This window comes from Mandrillus leucophaeus, unplaced genomic scaffold (genome assembly GCF_000951045.1).
Source record: "Mandrillus leucophaeus isolate KB7577 unplaced genomic scaffold, Mleu.le_1.0 Scaffold892, whole genome shotgun sequence".
Taxonomy (NCBI): domain Eukaryota; kingdom Metazoa; phylum Chordata; class Mammalia; order Primates; family Cercopithecidae; genus Mandrillus; species Mandrillus leucophaeus.
Genome location: NW_012109719.1, coordinates 627844 through 643566, shown reverse-complemented (window position 1 = coordinate 643566; position 15723 = coordinate 627844). Strand labels below are relative to the sequence as shown.

At 38.0% G+C, this 15723-nt stretch overlaps 1 protein-coding gene and 1 long non-coding RNA gene across 3 annotated transcripts in view; one reads left to right on the top strand and one right to left on the bottom strand.

Moving 5' to 3' along the window:
• Positions 1 to 15723, top strand: part of SLCO1A2 (solute carrier organic anion transporter family, member 1A2) — a 139373-nt gene that overhangs the window by 9848 nt on the left and 113802 nt on the right. Inside the window, exon 2 of one of the 2 annotated variants that reach the window (XM_011969466.1) lies at positions 11007 to 11134. The exons of the other annotated variant lie outside the window; for it this stretch is intronic. The gene's annotated coding sequence lies outside the window, so the exon portion shown is untranslated. The remainder of the gene's footprint in view (positions 1 to 11006; positions 11135 to 15723) is intronic. 2 annotated transcript variants of the gene reach the window in all.
• Positions 7763 to 12687, bottom strand: LOC105531534. Its single transcript, XR_001004821.1, has 3 exons — positions 12550 to 12687; positions 12125 to 12219; positions 7763 to 9025 (listed from the first exon to the last, which is right to left on the bottom strand). It is a non-coding gene; the product is annotated as an uncharacterized LOC105531534 (long non-coding RNA).

Here is a 15723-nt window from a genome sequence, read left to right as displayed (position 1 = left end):
TTTGATATTGATGAGAGTTTTTATTTCAAGAAGGATTTGTCTTTTAATGAGAGATTCTTTGACTAAAAAGCACTTATTATGCACAAGAATGAGTTTCACATTATAGAAATTTATGGAGTAAATTCTGGACAGAGTTTCTGCTCAAGATCTGTTGCTTGATCAGGTTATTTACCAAAGTGGAGGCCTGAAGTCTATACAAAGAAGTGAATGATCAGAAAACAGAACAGAGTTTTATAACAGTTATAGCTGTATGTGGGACCACAGCCTCTTAGCTTTCATGTAAACTTATACTAAATTTTCAGCATTTCAGTTCCAGAGGTTTTGTATTTATATATTTATGTGATAATCAGGGCATTATGTCCATGAAGGTAAAAAAGGTTTTTTGTTTTTTTGTTTTTTGGTTTTTTTAGTTTTCTTCATTTTATTTTATTTTCTTATTTTTTTTCATTATACTTTAAGTTCTAGGGTACATGTGCACACCGTGCAGGTTTGTTACATATGTATACATGTGTCATTTACATTAGGTATATCTCCTAATGCTATCCCTCCCCCATCCCTCTGCCCTACGACAGGTCCCGGTGTGTGATGTGCCCCTTCCTGTGTCCAAGTGTTCTCATTGTTAAAAAAAATCTAAGTGGACACTTTTTTGATATATTTCATTTTTCTTTTTATAATGCCTATCCATGATTTCAATTTTTAAAGTGTTTATTAATGCAGTTTGTTATCTATGTGGTAAGATTTCTCACTACTTAAATTATATCGTTTTAGAATTTTAGAATTTCTTCCTGCTCTTCTAATCTACTTACAACCCTGATAAACTTACCAGATATGCTGTTTCTATATTGTCTGCGATATCCTTTCAAGGGTTTGTGTGCCACTTCTTACTGATGTAACCTTTGTTCTAAATAGCATAAGGAATGTTCCCACAGAGAAGCGGTGGATTTTCAGAGCCAGTATCTTTATGGTTCTTTAAAAATTTTGTAATTCTAGATGTGGTTGTGCAGTACAAGTTTCTTTGTGTCATTTTGTTATTTGAGCAGAGAAGGTATCTACTTATGCAAATCTTATTTAGGATTTGGGGAGATTAATTTCATTATTCTGTTTCCCTTTTTGTTCATCTTTGAACCTTTCCCTGCATTGCTTTGTACCCGCTTTTGTGACTGACTTATTTTCTTCTCTGTCTCTTTTAAAATTCTTAATAAAATTAATTTAAAAAGTACCCACTGTAATACCATACCATTCTTTGGTTTGTGTAGTTATCATTGTTAATTCAGTTATCACTAATTGGACATTAAAGATATACCAGCTACTTCGCATATTTTATTTCTAATCTTCAAGAAAACTATGCAAGATAGATATTACTATCCCTGTTTTACAAAGGAAGTATAAGATGCCACAATCTATCAACTTAATCACACTGTATTAAATTATAAATCTATATTAAAATAATTTGTTTTTTCGTTATTCATAGAGTAAATGTAGTCAACCAATATATATTGAGCATCTGTTATAGGCAAGTAATGGGCTTAAATGTTGTGGGGATTACAGAGATGACTCATACATCCTTGACCTCAGTTAGTCACAGGTTCTACCTGTGAATTTCTTCAAGGTGGTCTCAAAATCCCAACCACTAATATCGTATCAAGTATAAAAATAAGCTAACTAAACATGTTCAGTCACTGAGTGAACGTCTGTAAATTCAGAACCTGTATTTATATAGACTCTTACCTGTGTAAGACTCTTATCTATGTATGACTGAAAGAATCACGACGGGCTCTACGGACAGTGTGGTCTTTGAGCAGAACCAGGGTACAGTGTAGATCCCAGAGGTGAGGAAAGGATATTTCAAGGGAGTAAGTTGTATAAGCAAGAACGTGGAGGCAGGTGAGTGTGGGGTATGGGATGGTTAATGCACAAGGGAAGCAGTAATGAGGCAGATGAAAATATAGACCAAAGTTCCATGGGAAGGACATTAAGGGACCAGCTACAGGATGTGGATCTATTTAGTCGGTAAAGGTTTTATTGAACCATAAAAGAAAATTTTCTTAGTTGTATACAGAACAAAGAAAATAGAACAATCCCATTTGGATTTTAGAAGAAAAAAAAGATGTGCTACCAGCAATCTTTCAGTGTTGGAAATATTTAATAAGTGTATTGATTTTTTTTTAACTTTCTTCCAGTTAAAACCTTAAAACACAAAATAAAACAAAACAAAAGTATTCCATAATGGGTAGGGTAAAGATTGTTATTCTCAATGTCAGACAAGGTGATAACTATTTTAGTCTCATTCTTCTTTTGCCTGACCTGTTTGTCCAGTTTCAAGACAAACTGATGTGGCACGGTCTGACATTCAATAAAACACAGTGCAAAGTGGGAGTAAAAGAAAAATATTTTTATTTGGACATGATGTAGAGAAATTTTCTGGACCTCTGAGTCAATATACCTGCGTTTCAATCCTGAATCCACCCTACTATGTGATCTTAGATAAGTTAGCTTCCTCTCCTTTCTCCTTTCCTTTTCTTTTTTTTCTTTTCTCTTTTTTTTTGACAGAGTTTCCTCTGCCGCCCAGGCTGGAGTGTAGTGGTGCTATCTTGGCTCACTGCAATCTCTGCCTCCTGGGTTCAAGCGATTCTCCCACCTCAGCCTCCCGAGTACTTGGGATTACAGGTTTCCGCCATCATGCCCGGCTAATTTTTGTATTTTTGTAGAGACGGGGTTTCACCATGTTGTCCAGGCTTGTCTTGAACTCCTGACCTCGTGATCCGCCCACCTCGGACTCCCAAAGTGCTGGGATTACAGGCGTGAACCACTGCACCAGCCATTTTCTTTCTTAAAAATTTATTATTGGCCAGGTGTGATGGCTCAGGCCTGTAATCCCAGCACTTTGGGGGACCAAGGGGGGTCGGATTATGAGGTCAGGAGATCGAGACCATCCTGGCTAACACTGTGAAACCCCGTCTCGACTAAAAATACAAAAAACTAGCCGGGCGAGGTGGCGGGCGCCTGTAGTCCTGGCTACTCCAGAGGCTGAGGCAGGAGAACGGCGTGAACTCGGGAGGCGGAGCTTAAGGTTAGCCGAGATGGCGCCACTGTGCTTCAGCCTGGGCAACAGCGAGACTCTGTCTCAAAAGAAAAAAAAAATTTAGGCCGGGCACAGTGGCTCATGCCTGTAATCCCAGCACTTTGGGAGGCCGAGATGGGGCGGATCACGAGGTCGGGAGATCGAGATCACCCTGGCCAACACGGTGAAACCCTGCTCTACTGAAAATACAAAAATTAACCGGGCGAGGTGGCGGGCGCCTGTAGTCCCAGCTACTCGGGAGGCTGAGGCAGGAGAACGGCGTGCACCCGGGAGGCGGAGCTTGCAGTGAGTGGAGATCGCACCACTGCACTCCAGCCTGGTTGACAGAGCAAGACTCCGTTTCAAAAAAAAAAAAAAAAAAAGAAAAGAAAAAGAAAAAAAAAAAAATTTATTGTCATTTCTTTGTTTCAATAGCTTTTGGGATACAAGTGGTTTTTGGTTACACGGATGAATTATATAGTGGTGAATTCTAATATTTTAGTGTACCTGCCATCCAAGAAGTGTGCATTATATCTAACGTATAGTTCTTTATTCCTGGCCCCCTCTCATCCTCCCCCCTTCTGAATCTCTAAAGTCCATTATATCACTCTGTATGCCTTTGCATAACTCATAGCTATAGCTTAGCTCCCCCTTAAAAGTGAGAACATACAGTTTTTGGTTTTCCACTCCTGTGTTACTTTGCTTAGAATAGTGGTCTCTAGCTCGACCCCAGTTGCTGCAACAGACATTATTTCATTCCTTTTAATGGCTGAGTAGTATCCCATAGTGGGTAAATACCGTATCTTCTTTACCCTTTCATTAGTTGATGGGCACTTAGGTTGGCTTCACACCTTTGCAATTGTGAATTGTGCTGCTATAAACATACGTGTGCAAGTGTGTTTTTCATAAAATGACCTCTGTTCCTTTGGTTAGATACTCAGTACTAGGATTACTGTGTCAAATGGTAGACCTACTTTTAGCTCTTTAAGGAATCTCCTTACTCTTTTCCATAGAGATTGTACTAATTTACATTCTCACTAGCATTGTGTAAGCATTCCCTTTTCCCCACATTTACACACTATCTATTGTTTTTCTACTTTTTTCTTTTTTCTTTTTTTTTTCTTTTGAGACAGAGTTTTGCTCTGTTGCCAGGCAGGAGTGCAGTGGAGCGATCTCAGCTCACTGAAACATCTGCCCCCTGGGTTCAAGTGATTCCCTTGCCTCAGCCTCCCAAGTAGCTGCAACTACAAGCACGCGCCACCATGCCCGGCTAATTTTTTGTATTTTAGTAGGAATGGGGTTTCACCATGTTGGCCAGGATGGTCTCCATCTCCTGACCTCATGGTCCACCTGCCTCAGCCTCCCAAAGTGCTGGGACTACAGGTGTGAGCCACCACACCCGCCTGTTTTCTGACTTTTTAATAATGGACATTCTTGCAGGAGGAAGGTGGTGTCTCATTGTGGTTTTGATTTGCATTTCCCTGATGATTAGCGATGTTGAGCATTTTTTTCATGTTTGTTGGCCATTTGTATATCTTTTTTAAAGTAAATGTCTGTTCATGTCCTTTGCACACTTGTCAATGGGATTATTTATTTTTTTCTTGGTGATTTGTTCGAGTTCCTTTTAGATTCTGGATACTAGTTCTTTATCAGATGTGTAGTTTGCAAATATATTCTCCAATTCTGTGGGTTGTCTGTTTACTCTGTTTATTATTTCTCTTGCTGTGCAGAAGCTTTTTAGTTTAATTACTTACATCCCATTTATATATTTTTGTTTTTGTTGCATTTATTTTTGGGGTCATATACCAGTTAAACTCTGCCATTTTGTCTCTTAGTGTATATACTTGAGCCTACTTACCCAGTTTCTGAGATCTTATCTGGAAGCTGCTGATAATCAGTTTCAGGTGTTAGAATTCTATCTATTGGGAGTCTACCTTTCCCTGGTGCTGGCTGCCACCAGTTATTATTTCAGAGAGACAATTTGACAACCCCCTGACCATCAGCTGATGGTCGCCTGATAATTCTTGGTTGAGGGTTGGGCGAATGGGGACATAGATGGGTGTGAGTAGGGTTGGGGAACCCTCTCGTCACTGCTCATGCTTGCCTAGCTACCCATTCTAGCACTTGGAAGCCTAACTCACTCAGGTTACTCAAGGGTACCTATGATTTCATGTACACACTGAGAAAGGTTAAGATAAACGTAGTCACCAAAATTTTACTGTTGGTACCTCTAATTACAGTAATTTAGTTATTCTCATTATTTTTTTCCAAAGTAGTTGTGCGAAACCAGAGAATACACTCAGTAAGCTCCCTGGCAGTAAGGCATTCTCAACCTTAATGTATTTGATTCCTTACTGAGCTGCAAATACCAACCCAACTAAGGAAATAATGCTGAATTTGTCTAAATGCTTCACTTTCATAAGAAATTGAATGAATAAACTTTAGAATAAAATCTACAATTAATATCTGATGTATCCACATAGTAACCTTTGTGTTATAGAGTGTTATAGAGTCACTCTAACTATATTTTAATCCCTAGCACCAGAGATTGTTGGGTTACTATTCATAAGTCCTCTTGTTTAATTCCTGGGAATTGTGTGCTACCATAGCCAATGTCCTTGAACATCATATGCACTCATTAAAATTGTGTTGACACGGGCTGGGTGCGGTGGTTCACGCCTGTAATCCCAGCACTTTGGGAGGCCGAGGCGGGTGGATCACCTGAGGTCGGGCGTTCAAGACCAACCTGACCAACATGGAGAAACCCCATCTCTACTAAAAATACAGAATTAGCCAGGCATGGTGGCGCATGCCTGTAATCCCAACTACTCGGGAGGCTGAGGCAGGAGAATAGCTTGAACCCGGGAGGCGGAGGTTGCAGTGAGCTGAGATCGTGCCATTGCACTCCAGCCTGGGCAAAAAGAGTGAAACTCCGTCTCAAAAAGAAAAAAAAATTTTGTTAACACTAGAAAGAGAGATGGGGGAGTTGAAATAAATTATAATGTTAAATGACAAACACATATATGTAATATTTATAAACCTAAATATAACGTTGATATTATAAATTATGGCATATTATAAATTACATATTATGTTATATATATTTATGTTATATATAGACGGGATATGCAATAAAACTGTAGACTATTGTGGGAAATTTTTCAAATAAGTTTGAGAGATTATAATTTAATTGTACCTTATTCAATTTGAAATACTGGGTTTGAGTCCACTTTGAAAGAAGGACCAATAATTGAACATCACAAATATAAATCTATATATCCACCTATTTATTTCAATATGTAATTCATGACATAAAATGTATTATAAATATATTTGTCTGCCTCTATACACTCATGACCACTACCACTTACCACCACCAATGAAAGCCTCTCCTATTTGGTAATCTAAGACACACTTCATATAGGGAAATGTTAACATAGAAAGGTAAGTCAATGAGTCAAATTTCCACTTTGACTAAAGTGAGTGCCTTTAGAAATGGCATAACGCAGCATGATGGCAGTTTATCTGAATTAATGCTACTTCCATAGGTTCCTAACTCAAAGTCAGGGAAAAGCAGATATTCTATGTGGGGAAAAGAAAGAGAGATCAGACTGTTACTGTGTCTATATAGAAAGAAGTAGACATAAGAGACTCCATTTTGTTCTGTATTTGAGATGCTGTTAATCTGTGACCCCACCCCCAACTCTGTCCTTGCAAGAGACATGTGCTGTGGTGACTCAAGGTTTAACAGATTTAGGACTGTGCAGGGTGTGCTTTGTTAAACAAGTGCCTGAAGGCAGCATGCTTGTTAAAAGTCATTACCATTCTCTTAATCTCAAGTACCCAGGGATACATACACTGCGGAAGTTTGCAGGGACCTCTGCCTAGGAAAACTAGGTATTGTCCAAGGTTTCTCACCATGTGATAGTCTGAAATATGGCCTCGTGGGAAGGGAAAGACCTGATCGTTCCCCAGCCTGACACTCGTGAAAGGTCTGTGCTGAGGAGGATTAGTATAAGAGGAAAGAAGGCCTCTGGGCAGTTGAGATAGAGAAAAGCATCTGTCTCCTGCCTGTCCCTGGGCAATGGAACGTCTCGGTGTAAAACCCGATTGTATGTTCTATTTACTGAGATAGGAGAAAACCGCCTTAGGGCTGAAGGTGGGGCGTGCTAGTGGCAATGCTGCTCTTTATGCACTAAAAAGGTTTATGGAGTTGTTTGCATATGCATATCAAAAGTGCACAGCACTTTTCCTTAAACTTATTCATGTCACAGAGATCTTTGTTCATATGTCTTTCTGCTGACCTTCTCCCTACTATGATCCTATTGTCCTGCCACTTCCCCTTTTCCGAGATGGTAAAGATAATGATCAATAAATACTGAGGGAACTCAGAGACCGGTGCCGGCGTGGGTCCTCTGTATGCTGAGCTCTGGTCTCCTGGGCCCACTTTTTCTTTCTCTATACTTTGTCTCTGTGTCTCATTTCTTCTCTCAAGTCTCTCGTTCCACCTAAGGAGAAATGCCCACAGGTGTGGAGGGGCAGCCCACCCCTTCATTCTATGAGAATCTGACTCAAAGCAAAGCATTTCATCTCCTGTCCAACATTGCAGCTGCTATCAAAAAAAGTGTATCATACACATAAACCTCTGCCAGAAATGTCCAATTTATTAAACAAAGGAAATAATTCCTATACAGCAAATAGTTTCCAGACGTCTGTGGTCTTTTAACTGAAGACATGATTAATAGAACACAAGTTGTTTTGCAATACCCTGCATAAAAACACGATTGAGGTTTGCTGAAAGCCACTTAAACAGAATAAAGGGCATATACATTTAACAGAAGCTCACTGCTGCTAACACACAATGAAACTCTCATGGATACAAAGTGGTTTTATATTTTTAAATAGCCTCTTAGAACCAGCAAGCACAACAAACAATGGACTTTAAAAAATATTTTGACTGAGTCAGGAGCAGGATTTTCTTTGTTTTTAAAACAGCATCCTATCATTTCAGAAATCTACTGCAAAAAGGAATTGCTTAACACGGGTACTTACATTTACTAATTTGCTTAACAGGGGTACTTACAATTACTAATTTTTTTTCTTTCTTTCTTTCTTTTTTTTTAATTTGAGACAGAGTCTTGCCCTGTCGCCTAGGCTGGAGTGCAGTGGCGCAGTCTCGGCTCACTGCAACCTCCCCCTCCTGGGTTCAAGTGATTCTCCTGCCTCAGCCTCCTGAAGAGCTGGGATTACAGGCATGTGCCACCATGCCCAGCCGAGTTTTGTATTTTTAGTAGAGACAGGGTTTCATCATGTTGGTCAGGCTGGTGTCGAACTCTTGACCTCGTGATCTGCCCACCTCGGCCTCCCAAAGTGCTGGGATTACGGGTGTGAACCACCACGCCCAGCCCAATTACTGATTTTCTAATGTTAAGAATAATAACTTTATTATTAGCTGTTTACAATTTACTGAGGTTCAAACTACTGTTTTCTCCTTTGTTCTTAAACCTGTGCCACTGAGATATAGGTCCCAAAATGATTTTTTTATGCTTTAAAATAAAAATCTATAGTAAAAACATTTCATTTTAAAAGATACCATATTTTTATTACGGGACCTTAGTACTGTATATAAAACAATCTTTTGACAATGTATATGTCCTGGCAACAAACATCAGATACACAGACCATATATTCACACTGGAAATGAAAAAGGCAGTGTTAAATTATACAGGAAATCTCTAGAACATAAAACAGTAACTATAGAGTTACATCGTCCTCTAAAGGGGCAAGTAATTCAGTGGCTCTCTCTTTAAAACCTCTACTGCATTCCTCTTGCCATATGTATTGGATCCCACGTTGGTAGATGAGAGAATGGTACCAAAATTGTTGCTGGAACGAACTAAAAAATTTGCCAGGCGCTGCGTTGCACACGTGGCAGTGTTGCATTTCCGCTTTTCCACCTGATGACTGGTGACATGGAACAAATGTGAAAAGTTAGAGCCTTACTATTTTAGTTGGATCCAGCCACGTGATGTCAAATATCTCGTACTGATGAAAACTAAAGAAACAATTTTCACAAAAGTAACTCAACTTTGCGAACACCTAGATGACTGAGTTTGTTTGTTTGTTTGTTTGTTTGTTTTTGTTTTTGTTTTTGTTTTTGTGACAGAGTCTTGCTCTGTTGCCCAGGCTGGAGTGCAGTGGCGCGATCTCAGCTCACTGCAAGCTGAGTGAGCTTCACCCCATTCTCCTGCCTCAGCCTCCCGAATAGCCGGGATTACAGGTGCCCGCCACCACACCAGGCTAATTTTTTGTATTTTTAGTAGAGACGGGGTTTCACCGTGTTAGCCAGGATGGTCTCGATCTCCTGACCTCGTGATCCGCCTGCCTCGGCCTCCCAAAGTGCTGGGATTACAGGCGTGAGCCACTGTGCCCGGCCTAAATTGCTTTTCTAAAAAAGACTTTTCACCTAAATATACTATTCAGCATATATAAGATTCTATCTAAAGCAATCTTTAGGATGGAAAAAGATGTCTAAAATGGTTAATAAAAGGCATTACCTCCCCGGTTTCAGGCATTTTTTTCTCATTGACTACCTGGACGGGTAACATACCAGCTAGTAACAAACATTAAAGTTGTTGACCACTTACAGGCACATATACACAGGGAAATTCTTGACTTTAAGAGAGTTTAAACAGAGATGACAATAAGCCAAAGTATAACTCTTAAATTGCCTCTCTTTTAAATTGTCGCTCCAGAGTTTTAAAAATGGCTTTAAAGTGCTTCCCTGCTCTCAGCTCTTAACATTCATCTGTGGAAGTCTGTGAGCTCCTGCAGGGAGATCCTAGTGATTACATCTTGGCATCTATGTAATTACATTTTTAACTATCCTTTGATTACCTGCCAGGCAGATATTTACAAGGGAGTGTAAGAAAGTTGGTGGGAAAGTATGTGATCCTTTTATCCTATTTCATACATTTACAAATTGAAAAAATCTCTAATGAGATGATTAAATTTTATGAGGAAAATTACACTGAATAATATTAGTTTTATTTTTGAAAAGAATTTTAAATTTGACACATTTTCCACATATATTTTCCTAACTTTCTGTGAGATACGTAGAATAGTACATGATTTAACATCTCAGCATGATAAATCATACACCCTTTAACAAATGTTCAAACATACTCATTTCAGGCAACACATTAAAAAGCAATTTGAAGACTGTTTTACAAGATTTCTAATAATTCAAAGTTAAAGATTGTTAGACTAACACCAAAATAATTTAATAATAAGTAATATTGTATTACATATTACCCTATTTCTAAGAGAAGTTTCTCTCATAATAAACAAACAAGCATCTATAAAATCATAATGGACTGGGTTCTGTGGCTCACTCTTATAATCCCAGAACTTTGGAAGACTGAGGCAGGAGGAAGGCTTAAGCCCAAGAGTTTGACACCAGCCTGCGCAACATAGGGAGACCCTTTCCCTATAAAATAAAGATAAAACAATTAGCTGTGTATGGTGGCAGGTGCCTGTGGTCCCAACTACTTGGGAGACTGAGGTGGGAGGATCACCTGAGCCCAGAAGGTCAAGGCTACAGTGAGCCATGATTGTACCACTGTACTCCAGCAGCCTGGGTGACACACAGAGAGATCCTGTCTCAAAATAAAATTTAGAAAAAGAGGGTAAATGTGCTGAGTAAATTTCCATATCTATTGAAAGAAAGTATCAAGATATAAACAGATATAGTAGGAAATACTACTGATTTTCCTATCATCATTCAGTTATTCTGCTTATCAGAAACTTCATGTCATTTTAAAAGTTACTTTTATCCAATAAAAATCAAATAGAAAATTAGAGTCAGTTCTGAGAAGAACACCCTGTAAACTAAATAAGTCTTGAAATGACAAAAAACATGATTCTTGCTATTTATTATACATAGGTGCTGTAGAAATCTTTGCATACTGCTATGGGCTTCCAAGAAAAACGATCTCAAAGGAAAACAAAGACAAGATGATGATCATTCTAATGGGAAGAGTTCTAATATGACAATGCACACTCTTTACAAAGGTAAACTTAATTCTTCTTGGTGTTAAAGAGTGTGTAAGTTCAGTCCCATAAGACTGTATGGAGCAAAACTGATTTAGGCACAAACAAATCCTCACTATATTATTTATGACTTATGCACAGATTTGAACTTAGTAATCCTTTAAATTAATGGAGAATTACAGTATTAAAGTTTCAGTTTGAAAATTGTAACTACTCTTAAAAGTTTTACCTGACATAATTTTTAGACTTCCTTAATTACCATTTAAATGTCAGGAAACCTTTCATACAAAGACTTCCCAGGAAATCCTGACGTACATGCTCCCTATTGAAAGTAATTTTAAAAAGTATTAAGTTTATAGCAGCTTAGAAGTAATATGAAGATTAACTTTTTATAAATCTGTTTCACTCACAGAATAGCTAGCTAACAATATAGAATAAATCCCCCAACAGCAAATGACTTTTTAACTAGTTCTTTTATGTTTCACATCTTAAAAACATTAATTTGCTCCTGATTATTTCTATACATTTCCATTTCCACAAGATGTAAGAGTTTTGAATATTTCCAGAGACATTTGAGGAAAATAAAAATCTAAGTAAATATACAAAAAGAATTACACTTGGTACAAAAATATATGCTTTACTTAAGTTCCTCTGGTTTGTTTCAGTATCAGGTTAATATAGGAGAAATTACTATCTTTTGATTTTTTTCTGCTTCATGTTCTGGCTTTGCCCCTCTAAGTTCCAAGACCATATTTCTCTTGGAAATATGCTGGAAACTAAATATGTAACTGGAATTATCCATTCTTTTCTGTCAGAAGTTCCATCAAAGATATTTATTTGCCACTGGTGTTATTCTTTAAAGAACAGAGAATTCAAGCAACAATGGAATAACTGAAGGTACTGTTCTTAAGCATGATATAGTCAGAAATTTAAGGCTGTTAGTCATTTGACAGTATTTAATTCTAACTTTCCCACACTTTACAGAAGAAATAGGATCTTAAAGTTACCAACCTTTCAATGGGTGTAGCTTTCAGATGGTTTAATGCAACAGAGAGCACGATGAGAAATACTTGCAGCTTCAGGATGCACATTGCTTCTCAAATTTTCTGCAAAGAATAATCCAGCACTGAAATCAAGAGATTTCTTACAGTTCTAATTGATGTAATTTTAAATTAGAGCCTAGTTTTTAAAAGAAACATCTTTTTAAAACATAATTTACAAGGATCAAAATTTTTATTGATTTAGTCCCTAATACTGTCTACTTTTCAAGTAATTTTGAGATTTTTACTTTCCCAATTTCCTTATCTAAACAATCTGAACATTTATATTGTAATATGTTCTCCCTTTAGCCTTCTTTGAAATAAACCATGAATTTAACACCAAGTGTACATTTTTCTAAATAAATAAAACTTTCCCAGAAATAGGAAATTCTTTACCTTTTAATGTTTCAACGTCAGCAATATCAGCAAATGCCTCTGACAGAAAGAAAGCTTCAAGAAAAGAGCCCAAGCTTGTATCCACTGGAATATTTACCCCCTCATTTGCTAACTAGTAATCTAGCTCTTATATACCCCTCACACTTTTCTCAGCTCTGACATCAGGCAGCTCAGAGAGCCTTGTCATTAATTTCCATCCCTATAGATAGAAAGTACCTCACAGACAGCAGAAGCAGATGGGTCGTTATTACATTAGCTCATCAGCAAATATTAACGTAGCAAATACAGAGTGTCCTTGTGCAGTTAATGGTGTGTCATACACAGCCGAAGTTTGAATTTGCCATCTTTGTAAGACACAAGTGAATTTTCAAGAATTAAGTGTATCTTATGGTAAGGAACTGATAGAAGGTGGTAAGGATAACAACAAATGTGCATATATGCAAATGAAGAAATCACAGACTTTTGGTATATCTAAACCCAAGTGACCTCAATGGCTGAATCCTATGAAGCTTCAGAAATAAATGGAGATATTAGGGGAAGGTGTATAAAAAGGGCATAAAAGAGAAATCAAAAGTCATTTACAATGAGGTGAGGGGAGATTTAAAAGCATAAGAGTAATGGAAGACCTACTCCGTGATAGGGATTATTCTAGGTACCAGAGATATGACAGGGAACAAAACAAGATTAGAATGAACAACTGCTACATAACCAAATGAATAAAAAAAATTCATTTGTTGGCACTTACATAGAGATCCATAAGTATATGTAGTCAAGTAGTTTTTGGATGACTTTTTCCATTCATTCTTACACAGAAATTTGCAATTATTTTGAAAGAACAGATTTGTTTCCCTGTAGCTTCATGAGAACATTATGAATGGCTTGACTCAGTACTTTGTACTTTGTCTTTTAAAATGACTTAGTTTTTAAATCTTTCTCCAAATTGCTCTTTTTTTTTTTTTTTTTTTGTATTTCTTTCTCTCTTTCTTTTTTTTTTGAGACAGAGTTTCCCTGTTTGTTGCCCAGGCTGGAGTGCAAAGGTACGATCTCAGCTCACCGTAACCTCTGTCTCCCGGGTTCAAGTCATTCTCCTGCCTCAGCCTACAGAGTAGCTGGGATTACAGGCATGCTCCACCATGCCCGGCTAATTTTGTATTTTTAGTGGAGACGGGGTTTCTCCATGTTGGTCAGGCTGGTCTCGAACTCCCGACCTCAGGTGATCTCCCCGCCTCGGCCTCCCAAAGTGCTGGGCGTGAGCCACTGCACGCGGCCTCCTTTTTTGTATTTCTAAATTATATTTGTTATCTTAGTTATTAATATAGCAACTTAATGTCATGTAAAGCAAATAAATTTCAATTGTCAGTGAAAATGTGCATGCCTGTGTAATCTTAAAAAAATTAAAGTTCTCAAACTAGAAACATTAGTTCATTGATTTCATATACTTATTGAAAGTGTAGTAACATAGTTTGAAGGTGTTTGGTAGAGATTTCAGGAGGAAAGAAACAAACTTGTTTAGAATCCGTGTTCTAATTATTCAGTGATTCTACAATTTTAATATTTTCTGTGAAATTTACTGATATTCCAAAATAAAAAAAAAAAAAAAACACAAAATAAAATCAAAAGATTTGGAATGATAATGCATTTCCGTAAGAAGATAGTGTACTTAATAAGGTGAATATGAGGTAGGAGGAAGGACTAGACTCCAGAGGCAGGGCTTGATCACCAGACCAAATTGAGAACTAGCTAAAACAGGGCCAATGGAAAGCACGCCCCCTAGTGTGCCATGTCAGTTTACCATTGCTGTAGTAACACCCAGGAGTTACTGCTTCTTTCCACCGCAATGACTGGATGACCCCAAAGTTACTACCACTTCCCTTGAAATTTCTGCCTAAACCACCCCTTAATCTGCATGCAGTTAAAAGTGGGTGCAAATATGACTGCAAAACCGCCCTAAACTGCTACTCTCTGCATATGGGGTAGCCCTGCCCTGAAGGGCTTATATTATCATTATTGTATATTATATATTATATTATCACAGAGTCATAAATGCCAGAACCGTAACATTGCCTCTTCAACAAAGCTGTTTTCTTCTACCTCTAACTTGCCCCTGAATTCTTTCATGAACAAAGCCAAGAACCCTTGAGGGCTAAGCCCCACTTTGGGGCTCACCTGTCCTGTGTTAAATACAGTGATGTAGAAAGCATTCGAGGGCCAGTGACACTAAAAAAGGTTCAGCATCAAACATCTAGTTAATGCTGAATCCTGGACCAAAGCCTAGCTTTCTGACTCATGGTCTAGTGTTCATTTAGACAAAAATACTTGCCTATTACCTACATTGTTGTTTATTCTATTTTCTTTTTTTTTCTCTAAGATGTTAAGGGTGCCAAACATAACATTCAAATTGGATCCTCTCTTACGCTAAGAGAGGGTACGTAGGCAAAATGTTCTATCTAAGGAAAGAACAGGAAGACCTGGTATTTTATAAGGACTACCATATATGTCAGGCACAGTCATAGAATTGATATGTAATATCTCACTTCATCTTTGCACCTCTACGGTGGTTATCATTTGCCCTAATTTATAAATAATGAAACTGAGATTCAAAGAATATAAGCGACTTGCTTAAGGTTACAGAGCTACTCAGGGGCAGAGTGAAAGACAAATTACCATCCGTCTGTTTCAGGTTATTTCTTTCTTTGTTAAAAAGGATCTATATTTTCATATTCTAAATTGCTAATTGCTTTCTCTAAGTTGTATATCTTGTTATAACACCTTGAATGATTTTGTTATAGCCAGATGTGACCTTATGCTGGTCTCGTATAATGTTTAGTAAAATCAACATCTATCCCAATCTCAAATAGCTTCAGAGTTTACATGCTCCCTACAGCACTAATGAAAGTGAAGGTGGTATGTGGATATTTAGATTATCTTTACAAGGACATAAGCTCCTTTCTAAAGGACAAGCATCACTGTCACTTATCTTGGTATATCCCCTCTAGCCTTGCTAAGACAAAGTGTGAATAAGGTGCTGGCAGCTTTTGCATCACCTGGGAGCTTATTAGAAATGCAGAATCCCAGGCCGCACCTTGGATCCACTCTACCAGAATCTGCATTTCAGAAATGATCTTTCCGCCGGGCGCGGTGGCTCACGCCTGTAATCCCAGCACTTTGGGAGGC